The 15113-nt window shown below is 35.9% G+C and overlaps 2 protein-coding genes across 8 annotated transcripts in view; one reads left to right on the top strand and one right to left on the bottom strand.

Annotated features, from left to right (window-relative positions):
- The window catches only part of LOC131079082 (retrovirus-related Pol polyprotein from transposon TNT 1-94), a 74868-nt gene that overhangs the window by 4021 nt on the left and 55734 nt on the right, over nt 1–15113 (bottom strand). The window contains exons 2-3 of one of the 6 annotated variants that reach the window (XR_009113914.2): nt 8783–8875; nt 7861–8701 (exon numbers count right to left, since the gene is read on the bottom strand). The exons of 2 other annotated variants lie outside the window; for them this stretch is intronic. The gene's annotated coding sequence lies outside the window, so the exon portion shown is untranslated. 3 more of the 6 variants (XR_009113911.2, XR_009113913.2, XR_009113912.2) reach the window with 3 other exon arrangements.
- Nucleotides 1–15113, top strand: part of LOC131079066 (tobamovirus multiplication protein 3) — a 90466-nt gene that overhangs the window by 32207 nt on the left and 43146 nt on the right. The gene's annotated exons all lie outside the window — the stretch shown is intronic.

Below are 15113 nucleotides of genomic sequence, written 5' to 3'. Positions count from 1 at the left end.
ATAGGCAACCACAACTAGTTGAAGCATGAACAATTGTACCATAGCTTGATGCACCACAACTTGGAAGAAATGAACAAATGCACTTGCCTCCTCAAGTTGGTCATATGGACTGCTGCTCCAAAGTGGATCAATGAATTTGGACTGCCCTTGCTCAACTATAAATGCATCTTTGGCCTCACTCTCAATCATATCTCCATGCCCATGTACAAGCGCGACCTTTGATGACCCGCTAGCTTCCAACCAAGCTAGATGTCTTATAGGACATCCCCTTGATAGGATGTAGACTGAACTCTCCTTGTTGGTTCCACCTGTATCAGTTGCTTCTTCAACCATATCCTCATGCTGAGTGAAATCAGTTTCCTCATGTGATTCAAGTGAAAACATGGCTACATAGCTTGCTTCATCATGTTGTTCACAAACTTCAGATTTGGGAGATGTTGAGTTGTCATCAATACTTGAGCAAAATTCCTCTATCATGTTTGTGAAAAGGTCTTCATCAAGTTCCTTGTTATCTTCCACATGCACAATATGTTCAAGTTCATGACCTTGAAAAATAGATGCATTCTTTTCATCTTGTTCAACTTGACTAGTACTTTCATGCATATTAATCGTTTCACATCTCATAATGTGATTGTCCTCCTTTACCAACACCTAAGCAAAGTGGCTTCATCCTTTTGCTTGTTATTCCCCATGGTATCAGGCATGGTCTTTTCTTTTTTTCAACAACTTTCTGGTACTGCATAAACCAGATATGAGAGTCGCCAGCTATGTCTGCTTCCTCCTCTTGGAAGAGACTAGCAAGATCACTTTGTACAGGTTCAGAGTTCCCCACTATTGCATTTGCTGGTGGTGCCTCAAGAGCAAGCCTTTTTGGTGGTGAAGGAATCTTGTTCTGATTCTTGGTTACATAATTGGAAGTGTAATTTGGATAAGTCCTTGGGATATCTTTATAAAAGATAAAAGAACCTTGTGATAACTACTTCTTAAGGGCTAACACTTCATTAGCCAGCCTCTGCACCATGGGATCTGTTCTGCTGGTAGAAGATGATTCCAAAGAAGAGTTTTCTTTGGACCCATTTGGCTCTTTCTTTATTTTACCCGCAAGGATAAGATCATCTTCAATCTCAATTGCCAAGGTTTGTGCTGCTACATGATTAACTGGCATTGCTCTTCTCAAAAGAAAACTTACCTCAGGCACTTGAGCATTGATAAAGAAGCACTTCAAATTTTCAGTGACAGGCTGAGCAACAACTAGAATTCTATTAGACAACTTGTTGAATTTAGCCACAAACTCTCGCATGGGTTCGTGTGGATCCTTTTTCATTTGAGTCAGCTATGCTAACAATGCATGCACATCCTTTGCGGGCTTGAACCTTTCCTCAAACTTTGTTCTAAGAGTAGCCCAATTTGTGATAGTTTGTGGCGCGAGGTGGTAGAACCAAATCTGTAGCCACACCTTGTAGAGTTTCAACAAAAAGTCTCACTGAAACATCCTCATGTTCCACACCAAGCACACCACATGCAATATAGAAGGAAGTAATGTGCTCATCTGGATGTTGTTTACCGTCCCTGTAGAACTTGGGAAAGTTCTTCAGTGAGCCTTGAGGAAAATCATGTAGAGGTGGAGTCAGATTCAATGGACCAAAGGCATTCCCTGAAAAACCTTGGGCAACCATTTTACATGTCCTTTTATGCTAGAACAAAAACTACAACAAAATAAATTACATTGAATAGGATACTTGTCTACTTAAAACAAAAGCGTGAGGCTTTTGAATGCGTATTGTATCCCCAACAGAGTCGTAAAAAACTGTTGGTTGAAAATTTTGTACCCCTCGGAAGGCGTGCAAAATTATGGTTTCAGCCACAACGCGTGAGTTAAAAACTCTCCTAATTCGAAGGGAAGGCTCCCCCTTTCCTACTTCTAACTATTACAAATTGACTATAACCTATAAATACTAATTTAACTTGGGTGGGACAACATCCTTTTCTCTTTTTCAGAAAGATGATATTCTTTTCTCTTTTTTTTTCAGAAAAGAAACTACAACTTAGAGTAAAAAATTCAGAAACTTTCAAGAAATTTCAACAATTATAAAAATGCTTATACAATAGGAATCAAAGTTTCCATAAAAGCACAAAGCCTTCCGTTGCTTCCTCGGGACAGGAAAATAGAATTAGAAGTTCAAAGTCTTCAACTTTTCTATTGTCCTATTAACCTTCTAAAATGATTATTATAGTAACAATGTACAACGTACAACAACTCAAAGTCTATGAATATAATGCACTTCTAAACTGCTATGAACAAGAACAATTACAAGCACAAAGTCTCGTAGCTTCTTCCTATCATAAAAACTTAACTATGCTAATTTAACCCTCAATATTTGCAGCACAAAGTCTGGAAGAAATCGGATTAAAGCTCTTTCCAACAACCTTACTTGAGTCCCAAGTATATGTAGAAAAATATATCACTGTAACATAAAAAATACAACGAATATATGAACAAAGTATCAACACAAAGTCTGGAAGCTCAAATGTTCTCCTTATATTTTGCTTGGGGGTCAAATTTACAAGTATAAAACACAATTTTTATCGCTGTAAATTACTGCAGAGTTTTTGTTGCTTGCCAAAAAGATTCTTATTTACAATGAGGCTTCCTCTTTATATAGAGAAAAGCATTGAGCAAAAGGAGGGAAAGTTGCAACTAAGTTTGACTTATTCAACAACAGAGTCCTAGTTGACTTTGACTTGTGTTGTTGTTACATGTAATTACAATTTTACAAATTACATGTAAAATGTCATAAACAAATTATATAATCCATAATTGACAACATGAAAAATAAACAAGTGTCCGAAGACACGTCTTCATTATCATCATCCTTCTTCAGAATTTTTTTATATCATTGTATGGTAGTTTGTGCTTTAGAGTCATTTGGTCCTAGTGTGTGGAATTTGGCATCTGGAATGGAGTTGTAGTACTGATTTGAAGAATCCCCAGAGTTAAAAAATTTCTGACATAGTAGATAAAAAATTGCAAATTGGGGTTTAAAACTTGATTTACAACAAGAAAAGGGCAAAACATGCAAATTGGGTTTCAAAACCCGATTTGCAACAAAAGGTTGGCAATACATGCAAATTAGGTTTTAAAACCCGGTTTACAGTTAGGTTGGATAAATAAACAATGCATAATCATGTCATTCGGGTTTTGAAATCCGTTTGACATTTAACTAACAATAAAGGTTGAACATAGAGTTTAAAACCCGATGTGCATGTAATGCAAAAGGTGCACGTCGGGTTTTAAAACTCGATGTGCAAGTGACAAGTGCAAAGTGATGTAAATCGTGTTTTGTGAGGAAATGCAAGGAAGTGCACATCGGGTTTTAAAACCCGATGTGCAAGTGACAAGGGTGAAATATTCAAATCGAGTTCTAAAACCCGATTTGCAATTTGTGCAACAAGGATGACTTGCAGTTCGGCTTTTAAAACCTGATCTGTAGATAGGATGGACTTAAAAAGTGTACTTTGGGTTTGCATGTTCATTAGTGATGAATGTGTATTTCGGGTTTTAAAACCTGAAGTACATATGCAATGAGAGATGTCATGAAGAGGAAAACCACTAACTTTGGAAAACAAACTTTTAGCAAATTTTCAGAAGACAAATTAAGTGATCCAAATGAGACCATTTCTCAAGGAACCTGCCCATGCATGAGGGGGTTTGACAAGTGCCTAGACGTGTGTCGTTAGAGGATACAGGCTAGAAGTAGGCAAATTTTGTAGGGGTTATCGCACGAATTGAGTGAACTAAAATCGAGTATAACAAAACTATTGTTTGATTATTTTGACTTGCCCTTCCATTACCTGTAGCATTTCTGGCTCAATAATAATGTGATCCTCCATATTATTCCAACTCCAGTGTTAAACATATCTTGTTGTACAAAGCTTTGAAAGGAGCTATTTTAAGGTTAAGTGACGAAGGGTTGTTATAGGCAAAATTGATCATGGGTGATAGCCTTCGCACATGTACTGCTGATCCATTATGTAATTCTCAATAGATCTTGAATAACTTGATTAACTTTTATCGTCTCACCATAAGTCTTAAGATGATACACTAAACTAAAGGTGAGCTTAGTGCCCAAAGCAATTTGAAGTCTCCCAAAATCTAGAATTAATGTAAGTTGTAATGTCCCCTTTCTAGCACACGTTATATGATGTTGTTAGCCTATTTCTTCATGGTCTTGTAGGCTAATTAGGACATTTAAGGGATCTTGAGGATATTTGGCCTAGGCAGTTTCAGTTGCAAGGGATTCCAATGTGTTTTTGAGATACTATTTATAGTAAGTTAGTGGCCAAGTCAGTGATTCAGTGGATGACAATTATGTCGGTGGTAATGGTTTAATATCTATTGGAGATTTAATAGTTATTTGGTGATATTTATTATTTAACAATAGAGTTATGAAGTTAAAATTAAGTTATTAACTTTATAGCAATTTTACCCGGAAACGCATTTCCACCCTAAAGGCACACGTTTCAGAAACGGAAACGGTTTCCGGGACGAGGGGACGGCCGGAAACGTTTCCAAGCTATCCCTGATCAAGCAAAATTTTTGGAAATCGTCCCGGAAACACGAAAATGGTCAATGGTTGGAGAACGTTGACCGTCCCCTGGACGGCTAGGGTTGGCCAAGCCGTCCCCCGACCGTCCTGGGGATGAACGGCCGTTTTCGGCAGTAGGAGGCATCAACAACAATTTTTTTTTTATAAAATCCATTTTTTTATATCAAAACAACAATATTTTTAATATCGAAGTGTAGCGATAATCAATGAAATTAATAATTTAATTATTAATTTATTGATATTAGGGGTATCAACATACTATCTTTGTTTTCATTTTGACTTTGAAGTTTGAGACTTTGAGTCTTCTGACATTATATGATACATCGATAGAATGATAAATTGATAATTGATCTTAACATATGATATGATACTTTAAGTCTTTAACTTTTTATTTTGGTGAAACTTGCAGCGTTTGCTTATTTAAATATTTTGACATATGATATGATACTTGACAGTGGTACTTTTCATTGTTTCAACGAATTATATCTATGAATGTATGAAATTGAAATTGGAACTCTCATTTGATTCATTTGATCATGATGCTATCCTATGTTCTTATTCTATGATTCAATATTCAATTTGATTCATTTAATGCTATGTTCTTAGTTCTATGATGATTCGATGTGCGATCATTGATTCAATGATTTTAGATTTAGAATCTAGATTCTGATTCATGAATATATTTAAAATTTCAGATTTCCATACATACATACATACATACATACATACATACATATAAATTTCAGATTTCCATATATATATATATACATACATATATACATACATACATACATACATACATACATACATACATACATATATATATATATACATACATACATACATATACATACATACATACATACATACATACATTCATACATATATATATATATTTCAGATTTCCATACATACATACATACATATATATATATATATATACACACACGTCCCCTGCTCCAATAAAAAAAACTGTCCTGGAAACCCGTTTCCCCATCCCCCAGTCCCGGAAACTCGGGGTAACAGCTTTATTGCTATTTAATAACTTTAGTGGGACACAAAGTTATGTGTTATAAATATTAAATGTCCCCTTTCACTTAGAGTACATGGGCGCTCATAAAATATTAAAATAAAAGAGAACTTCATTTATCCCACATTTGCTAGGCAAGATGAGTCGACCTCTTGAGGAAAGAATATAAGGGCATTTTGTATGTTTTTTCGGGCATGCTTGGTTGAAGATTTGGAAAGTTTCAGGTTTTAGTGGATGTTCGATTATTCAAGGGCTTTGAGGATAAAATCCCTCATTGCTAACAGTCTCTACGCTGTTGCAATACACAGTCTGGAGATTAAATATATTTTCAGCTTTCAAGGAAATAACATTGTGTGCAAAGAGCTTTTCCAGTTCGAGTTTTGACGCATTTATAGACTGATTTGGAGAGGCGTTTTCAAGGAAGGAAGTAAGGTTCGATTTTCTGAGTGTCTTGCATTTCTGGGCTGTGCCTTTTTGCTGGCCGTATTCCTTGCTGGGCCTTAACAATCTGTCTGGGTCGTGCTTGCTGTTAGAGCCGTACTTAAACTTGCTGGTCCACAACTTCTGCTGGGTCGATTTCATACTTGGCTGTACCATTGGCTTCAATACAGAAAACGTGGGGGTTTGAGAGCATTCTAGGCTGTCATAATAATGGTTTAAATGTGCTGAAGCTTCCCTACAATAGACCGACTCAGTATTTGCTGTTTGGAGTGGTGTCTAGGGCTCATGAAGGTAGATTTTGTGATCAGCAACTTGTAATCCGAAGCTGCTCATAAGGGGTATGTAGTAAGCTCATTAGAATGATTTGTAATGCCTTATTATAATAAATAATACAAGGGTGAACTGCTGTATCAGACTTTGTGTTCCAGTAGTGTATTTATCAATTGTTTGCAATAGAAGTCTTTCATTTGCTGTAAGTCATTGTTTGGAATTTCTTGTCATATCAAGCACACACATCAACACTCAAAACTAAACAAATAAAAACCAGACCAAGAGACTTGCATATTGCATAAGTGTCTCCATTAAAGATAATCTTCTCTAGAAAGTCATGTGATTTGAAGATCTCATGCATGAATATCTTCATTAGTCAGAAAATTTCTTGTCTATTTTCAGGGATGAAGTCAGATGCTTTTGTTAACTTGTTGACAACATCAAGAATCATGTTGCATCGATTCCCAGACATTGGTAGTCTTTGATATGGTTCATGTTAATTATTTGCCTTATCCAGTGGGGAATGTCAAGGGGCCACAGTTCTACTGTTGTATGTATCTTTTAGGACTTGACACATTGACATTCGAAGGTTGTAGCCACAAACACCATGGTGCCTTTCTCATCCCTGGACAGAAACATAATTTCCTCAAATCTGCCATCAATTTGGCTATACCATGATGACTGACTGTTTGAAGTCAATTTTTCTTCATGAAAGACCATTATTCTCAAATCTGCCTTGTCTAAAATATACACCCTGCTATCATAATTCAGCAACTATCCTTCTTAAAACTGTACAACCTTGTAAACAATGATTCTGAACATCAGTCACTAGGGCTGTCTTCATTTTAATATAATGTTCTTCCTTTGAAAGCTTACCTAGAACCTGCTGTTTGGAGATTGTGTGATAGGTAACCATAGCTGCTATACACTGCCTTCAACTAAGGGCATTTGCAACTTGGTTCTCTTTTTTCTTTTATGTCAGCTAACTTAAAGTCACATCCACTTAGGAATTTGAGCCACCATTTTTTGTCAAGCATTAAATTTTGGAAGCTATATAGCAATGCCACATGTCGTTTTGACAATCAAAAGGTTTAGCAAGGAATGTTGCTACATAAGCAAGACATGCATGATGTTTGCTAATTCTAGGTCATGCAATGCATAGTTCAACACATAGGGCTTGAGCTTCTTGATATATATGGAACTATAGGATCATCTTGCAACAAACTCTTCTAAGATCCACAACATAAGAATCTGTTACCACTAGTTTAGATATCTTAAATCCAGCCATTTTGAAAACATAGAGAGATATTAGTTGAGTTATTTGATTTACCTAAAGAGTTATTTATTTTATTTACTAAAAGAGTTATTTTATTTTATTACTTAAGAGCTACTGTATTGTACTTTAGAGCTATTTAAATTTTTTTTAATTTTATTACTTAAGAGCTACTGTATTATACTTTAGAGCTATTTAAAAATTATTTTATTTTATTTATATTTTTTAACAATGTTCCATGGATTTCGGGATGGTGGATGGGGGGGACAGGTTTCAGGGATAGGGGAACCAAAGGCCTAAGTTTGGGGACAGCGGGGTTGTGGCTCAAATACATATAGTACTTGAAAAATTAGTCATAAAAAGATGTATAAGGAATAAGTAGAAGAACTGTAAATGAAACTTTGCGACACTATGTAAAGTTTACATGAATAAACTTTGAAAACATGAAAATGATTGCATTGAAATTTGAACATTAAAAATGGTGGGAAGTGTTTTGAAACTTTGGGACTGAACCAAGAATAAGAATTGCAAATGAAACTTTGGCATGCTAAGTGAAACATAAAAAACATGGCAATGATTGCAGTAACAATAAGAATGGTGGGTGGAGTTTTGGGGTCAAGGGGTAGTGCCCCTTGCAGGGGTTTGAGGCGGAGTCCACTATGGGGTCTAGGAGAAGCACCCCTTGCATGGGTCTTGTGGAAGAGCCCCCAATGGGGTCAATGGGTAGCACCCCTTGTAGGGGTCTACAAGAATTGTTATGGTTCATTGCTGATAATACTCACAGGGATGTTGTATCGCTTGGTGACAGCAAGTTACACATAGTTAAAGGGATAGGCAATGTCAGAATCACACTCAATAATGACATCAAACTTCTAGTACAAAATGTGGGGTATTTTCCAAGATTGAACAACAATATATTTTCTATCAGTCAGATTACAAAAAATCCTAACATTCTAGTCCAATTTTTGTGGGAATTCTTGCATTGTCCATGATGTAAACCAAGATAAAATCATTGCTTCAGATTTTAGGCCAAGTGGTGTGTATAAAGGCCTTACAAACTTGATGATCTTGTTTTGCGTTCTACATCAAAGGAATTTTGGCCTAGTTAGAAATCTGAAGTCAATACAAAAGTGAGTATTGTGGTACCATTGATGAATGTACCTTGAAGTTCATGGGGTGGTCCAATGTGTTAGCCTTTGGGTGGCACTTCACCTATGTCTCCGCAAGGAAGAATTTTCATCTGAGGTGCAGCCCCTGCAACATTGGCCTTCAGTCAAGACTCTATCTCTGCAATATTCCCCTATTGTGCCTCAAAAATCCTAGTGAAATTTTGTAGACGAGTCCAATGATGACTTTACCAAATTAGATGCATCACCTCAGAAGACAAAGAAACCAATTGGTAAATCCATAACAAGACAAGTTCATTTTCTTCTTTTTACAGATCTTTCTCAAGGACCAACTATCATAAAGTTCGCACCCTATGGGGGTATTAGAATATAAGTTTATATTATTTTAATATTATAATAAAGTGTCTACATACACTTGTCAATCAAATTAGTAAGTTGTTAGTTTGTTATAACCTTTTTCTCTTTGTAGACTATATCTATTTTTACCATGTGACCACTTGATATTTTAGCATATGATGAATAATATAGACCAACACCATCCACATCAGAATATGTGCCAATTTCTTGCATCTCATTCTTCAATTCTTACCAATAATGACCAAGTACATAAAAACTAAAGCACAAGTAACATTTATGAAAAACTATAACTAAAAATTAAGTCTTAAGTAAACAAGAATAAATAATTCTAGAATAGTTTTGAAGTAAAATAAAACGAACTGCGGGGAAACGTCCCCCCCTTCCCGCCTTTGGCTCCCCACCCCCAAAGAAAAAAAAAAAAATATCCTTGCCCTTTTGGGACGAGGACGTTTTTGGGACATGGGGACTTGGGGCAAACATCCCTCCACTACACCGAGATTGCCATAGGGATGCCACCTAGACTTTGGGGATGGTAGGATGACATGATATCCCTGGGACATTTGAGGGACTCCTAGGAGCCTTTTGATCGTCTTGTGGATGCCTAGGAGTCTCCAATAACCCCCAATTAGAAACTTCAACCCTAAACAAAAAATGGTGAAAAATTTGTTGAAATGACATCCATAATGAAGGTTTGTGAGGTTTTGGATGCCTTATTCATGCTTGCTAAATGCTAATCTTCTCCTAGAAAAATAAAATTGCCCTAGAATTGATCCTAAAATTTTTAAAGCTCTAGCAACTTCTTTAATTTGATCCAGAAATAAAAATTTCTTGAAACTTTTAAATATGAACCCAAGTTTTTTCAAACCCTCGTAAATATTTGAAAACCCTGGTGAGCCAAAAAACTTAAAAAAAATTCCTGAAAATATTGAAACAATGTTTAAAAATTTCTAACAAGCTTTAAAGAGACTATAAATGATAAATGAACGTTGAAAAATTATTGTGTTAATGCCCTAGGATGAATAGCAGAAAATAAAAAACTTCATGCTCTAATTACTGCATTGTTGAAATCCCTGAAAATTGTGACTGTGTATTCTGAAAATCCATGGAAATTCTTGAAAATAGTGACTGTATATTTGTAAACCCTTTTGTGATGCTAAGTACAACACTTTTCATGAGCAAATTATTTCATGAGATTTCCAAGTGATTTTCTAGAAATTTTCAATCTCTGATTTGCTGCAAATGGCTGCAATTTTTATTTTTTTCCAGCCCACAATTTTCCTTAGCAAAATTGCCATCGATTTTGATAAAAGTGGTCTTGATTTCTATTAAAATCCTTCCAATTTCTGCCTTTCTCTTAATTGCAAATTCATGATTTTTCTCACAACCTCCATTGTACCTTCTCTTCTCAATTAGTTTGAAATCCATACGATTGTTGTACCAGACTAATTGGGCTTTCTTCAATATGGTCTAGCTTTGTTACCATTGTCTGTTAAGAATTGACGAATGAGATGCAAGAAGTCGGCATAAATTCTCATGTGCAGAGCATCACATTATATTATTTATCATAAGCTAAATTAGCAAGTGGTTACATGCTAAAAAATTAAAAATAGACATAGTCTATAAATAGAAAAAGGTTATAAAAAAGTAACAAACAAATGTAATGGATAAGTTGTTAGTGGTCAAATTTATCATTGATGTATTCACTAAAAACAATTTGACTTGTGCTATGGGCAGCAACAAATTTTCATAATAGTTGGAAAAATTGTTATTGGATTAATGATTTTTCTTTGCATTTAAAGAGGCATCTCCCTCATATGATTGGGTTTTGCTTATGATCCCCCAAGTTTTGTGGACAAGGATGACAGGGGATGGCAGACGTGTTTCTGATATGGGGTTACTTTTGGGCTATTTTTTAGGGAATGACAATGGATGACTATTAAAAAATAGGAAATTTTTTAAAAATATAGACAAATTTCAATTCCTATCATAACATTGATAAAGCATTCATTGTAGACATTGTAGAAGTTTAATACTCAACATTAGGCTTAAATTGAGATTTCACATGAGAATTGACAAACAAATTAACAAAATTCAAATGATTTTATTGTCAATCGTGCATATATTTATATAGTGATCTTAACAAAATGCCCAAAGGATTCAAGTTTCAACTATAAAATGACAAAAACATGTTAGAAAAATGGTGTCTCAACCTTGCATTTACATAAGATTACTATTTATAGTAAGTTTTCATTTTGTGCACGAATTAGTCCGAAATTTTCCGCAAAGCTTCAAATTGGCTAGTTATGCATGCTGGTAAATTTTTGTTGCAAGATCATGTTTAGATTTGAAGATATTAAAGTTTCTATTTTTGAAAATTGCGAACGAAAGTTTCAGTCAATTTTGAGGGCCTTAGAGGCTTTCAAAATGGCCCAAAAGTGTCTCTAACTAGCATAGAAGGTTATAGTTTGATAGATCATTTATGTTGTGAGCTTTCTAACAGTTCAAATGATTCATTAATCAAACACTTGGTTCAAAAGTTATGGCCTCCGGAAGTTGGGTCTCTTAAAATAGGAAATATAAAAATATATTGGACACATAAGGGAGCTGTAAAAGGGAGCTACACGTGTTGGTGTGTGTGTTGACACATCATAGGGCATCTTGGATTGGAGATAAGTTGGGTGCCACTTTTTAGGGTGGGTTTAGCTCATTGTTGTGGAATACCATTTGACAGTTTCATGTATTGTGTCTCCTATATATTAGGTGTGTGAGATGGAGGTTGTGTAAGTGTCTTATAGGTATTGAGTTACCTTTGGATCTTTGCTTGGTGATGCTTATGTGAGAAGCTTGCTCTGCATGTATTCTGTTGTGTTTTCTGAATAATATATATGGCAGCTTTTGGAGTGTGGGTTTTTTCTCTCGAAAGGGTTTTCCCCACGATATATCTTGTGTTTATTGTTAATTTATTTGCATGTTGTATATCTCCTTCTGTATGTGTTTCTTATTCTATACCAAATTAAGATAAGTAAGAAAATTTGCATTATCTACCCCAATAGATTAGTGTTACGAAGTGTTTTCCTCACCTTAGCTTCCTTTCAAAACAAAAAAAATATATGGCTTTCCCTAATCAATAGATGCAATTGGTAAGGGATGAGGAAGTGAAGGGTGACAAAAGTGAGAGTAAAGGTGGAGACTGTGAGGGTAGCTAGAGTTTTCTCTGCTGCTATCTCAGCAAGGACATCAAGGGTGTCCACTATGAGGGGATTGGATTCAATAGTGGATGATGAGGATGTGGGAGATGGGGTGCAAGATGTGGGAGATGAGGGGCTCAATACCCCTGTTTTAGCACTTTCTTCTGGTGCTAAGGCTGTTGCAGAGGCTATCGGTGGCCCTTTTGGTGTGATTTGTGGGGAATGCAAAGAAATTACCCTTCTCTTTCTGATGGGTTTTTTCTCCTTTTGATGGAGATGGAGTTGTGGATCCAAAGGATTATCTAGATGATTAGGACAAACTCCTCTTGGATGGATATGGAAGCCCGTTTGAAGTAGAAAAAGTTTGCTAGAGGCTGAGGAGGACAAAATTGATAGAGATCAAGGTGGAAAAGTTTGCTAGAGAGGATGAGGCTGAGGTTAATGTTGGTGTTACTTTTTTGGGTCTAAAAAAAGGGTTTTTGCCCTCCAAATTGGAACAAAATTCTGTGGAGCCTTCTTTTGCTCTAGTGGAGTTGGGGTTGTAGCTTAACACTATTAAGGATGATGTTTTATCTCCTTTTAGTGTGGGCCATAGGGTTTTAAAGGGAGACGTTGCTTCTCCAGAGATTGTGTGGGTTATAGAGTGGGATGTTGCTTCTTTTTTGGAGGTTGTGTGGGTGCCTTGTGAGAATGATGCTGTTTTTTCTCTCCATAATGTTGCCCTTAGGGATTCAAAGGTTCTCTACGAGTTGGTGGACTGTGGCTTGGATATTTTTTCTTCTTTAGAGAATGGTAAGAAGGATGGGAGTTATGCTGTTGTTTCTTCTTACTCTAATGTGCATCGTTAAATATCTCCTATCATTTGAGACATGGATACTGCGGTGAAGATGAGTATGCAGATTGTTTATCCTTATAATCAGAAACATAACTATAATTCTAATTATCCAATATGCTTTATCAATGCATAATATTTGAAATTTCTCTATATTTAAAAAAATTCCCCTATATTGTTAATAGCTGTCCCCTGCCGTCACCTAAAGACTGGCCTAAAAATACCCCCATACCAGAAACACATCCCGTTGTCCCCGTCCTTGAAACTCAGTGGAACATAGCTCGATATATAGTGGTGCATAAACTTCAATGTAATCCCTGACTCAGGATTTAAGACCTCACAAGAAATGATCAACTTGAGAAGGTTAACCGCCCAAGAAGTCTGGTTGGCAATGGCGTGAGGCAATGAATTTTCTCTGATACTTAATAACTATGATATCCATAGTTACAAGACTGAAATTCAGCTTGGACTTGGCAAGCTGATATTTTACTCAAACTCGTACTTGGCACTCAAATTTGGTAAACTGAAAAAATTATGAAATTTAAAGATTTTTAAAGGATTTAAATATTTTACTATGCACCCTTCAATACATCAACTTTAAAGACAATAAACTTATCAATTAGAAGTTACTTTGATCGCATGCACAAGTATACATTGATCAAGGGGTAGTACCCCATGCCCAAATTAAAAGCCTTTGAGATCACATAGAGGCTCATGGCACATGCTAATTTTCATAAATTTATTGCTTTAACCAAGGTCCAATTGTCCTCCAAACCCTTAAAAATAAGTGTGGAAGCCATAGAGCAATAATTAGGCCCTAACTATTAGACTGTTAGGTTTGAGTGTTTTCAAATTTCTATTCTGTTTTTTTTTATAATTTGCATGCTTGATTTTACTGAGTTACAGTGACAAGACTTGCGACATTTGGTGAGTCTAGTAGATCTGGAGAGTCTGGTTGGACTCGTTGGGCATGTGGGTCTTGAGACTTTGGGCCTTGGTTAGGTTTGCCCGCCTTAGGATTTACTGAGTTTGGGTGAGCCCTGGTGAGTCTTGTAGCTCTGTTAATATCTCCTTTAATATGAAATCTAGTTGCTTTTTAAATCAAAGTACAACTTAGTCAGCTAGCTTTCCCTAAACAAAGCCACAATATGATCCCTTGTGGTTTTTTGAAGTGTCAATTTCTTTTCAGTGTTGCAGTATTTACACCAGTTAGAGGCTCAAAGTACCTAGCCTTTTCTATTCGCTAGGTCTCAGCATCATCTCCAAAAGCTGATCCATTGTACTTTGGCGGGGATATCCTTTCCAAGTCTTTACCTAACTCATTGTCAATACAGACTTATTTGTGGTTTATTTCATTCTCTTGATTTGCTTGCCTATGGTTGCCATTATGGTGCTCATTGGCACCATCATTATTCCACTCTTGGTCGTTTTATTTCTCTGCCAACATGGTTTTGCTAGATTTCATTTTGAAGCGGTTATATCCATAATGATAAGGTAATGATTTGATTGAATGTGTGCTACTGGTCAGCATTGGTGTTCTTCACATTGATTTGATTGCCATGAAAATCTGACACTTGTTGGCATCATCGTTGCCAACAATTCCTCTCCTGGTTCATGACATCTTGAAACCTGCAGATGGGGAGCAAAGCTTTTTAGTTTAAGGTCTTAATGTTTGAACCCGGGTCCAAATACCAGATGCATACAATCACTCCCATATCCAAAATAATAAGAAATTTAATACCATATACAACAACCACTCCCACATCCAAAATAATAAAAAAATTGCCCAAATGTAAAATTCTAGTTGTGAATTTGTATGTCAAAAGACTCAAAACCCAATGAAAGAACATACATGTGCAAACCAAACAATCAGTTCCAACTCAAAAAAGACAAAACTCCCTCAATCAAGGAAATTGAACTCAAATAATCGTAATCAAATTCAAAATCCAAAAGTGCACTTGAAAATTTGTTAAAAGCCACTAATGTCA

The sequence above is a fragment of the Cryptomeria japonica genome, chromosome 8 (assembly GCF_030272615.1).
Source record: "Cryptomeria japonica chromosome 8, Sugi_1.0, whole genome shotgun sequence".
Lineage (NCBI taxonomy): Eukaryota > Viridiplantae > Streptophyta > Pinopsida > Cupressales > Cupressaceae > Cryptomeria > Cryptomeria japonica.
The sequence above is the reverse complement of the archived record's forward strand: the minus strand, read 5'-3'. Positions and strand labels throughout refer to the sequence as shown.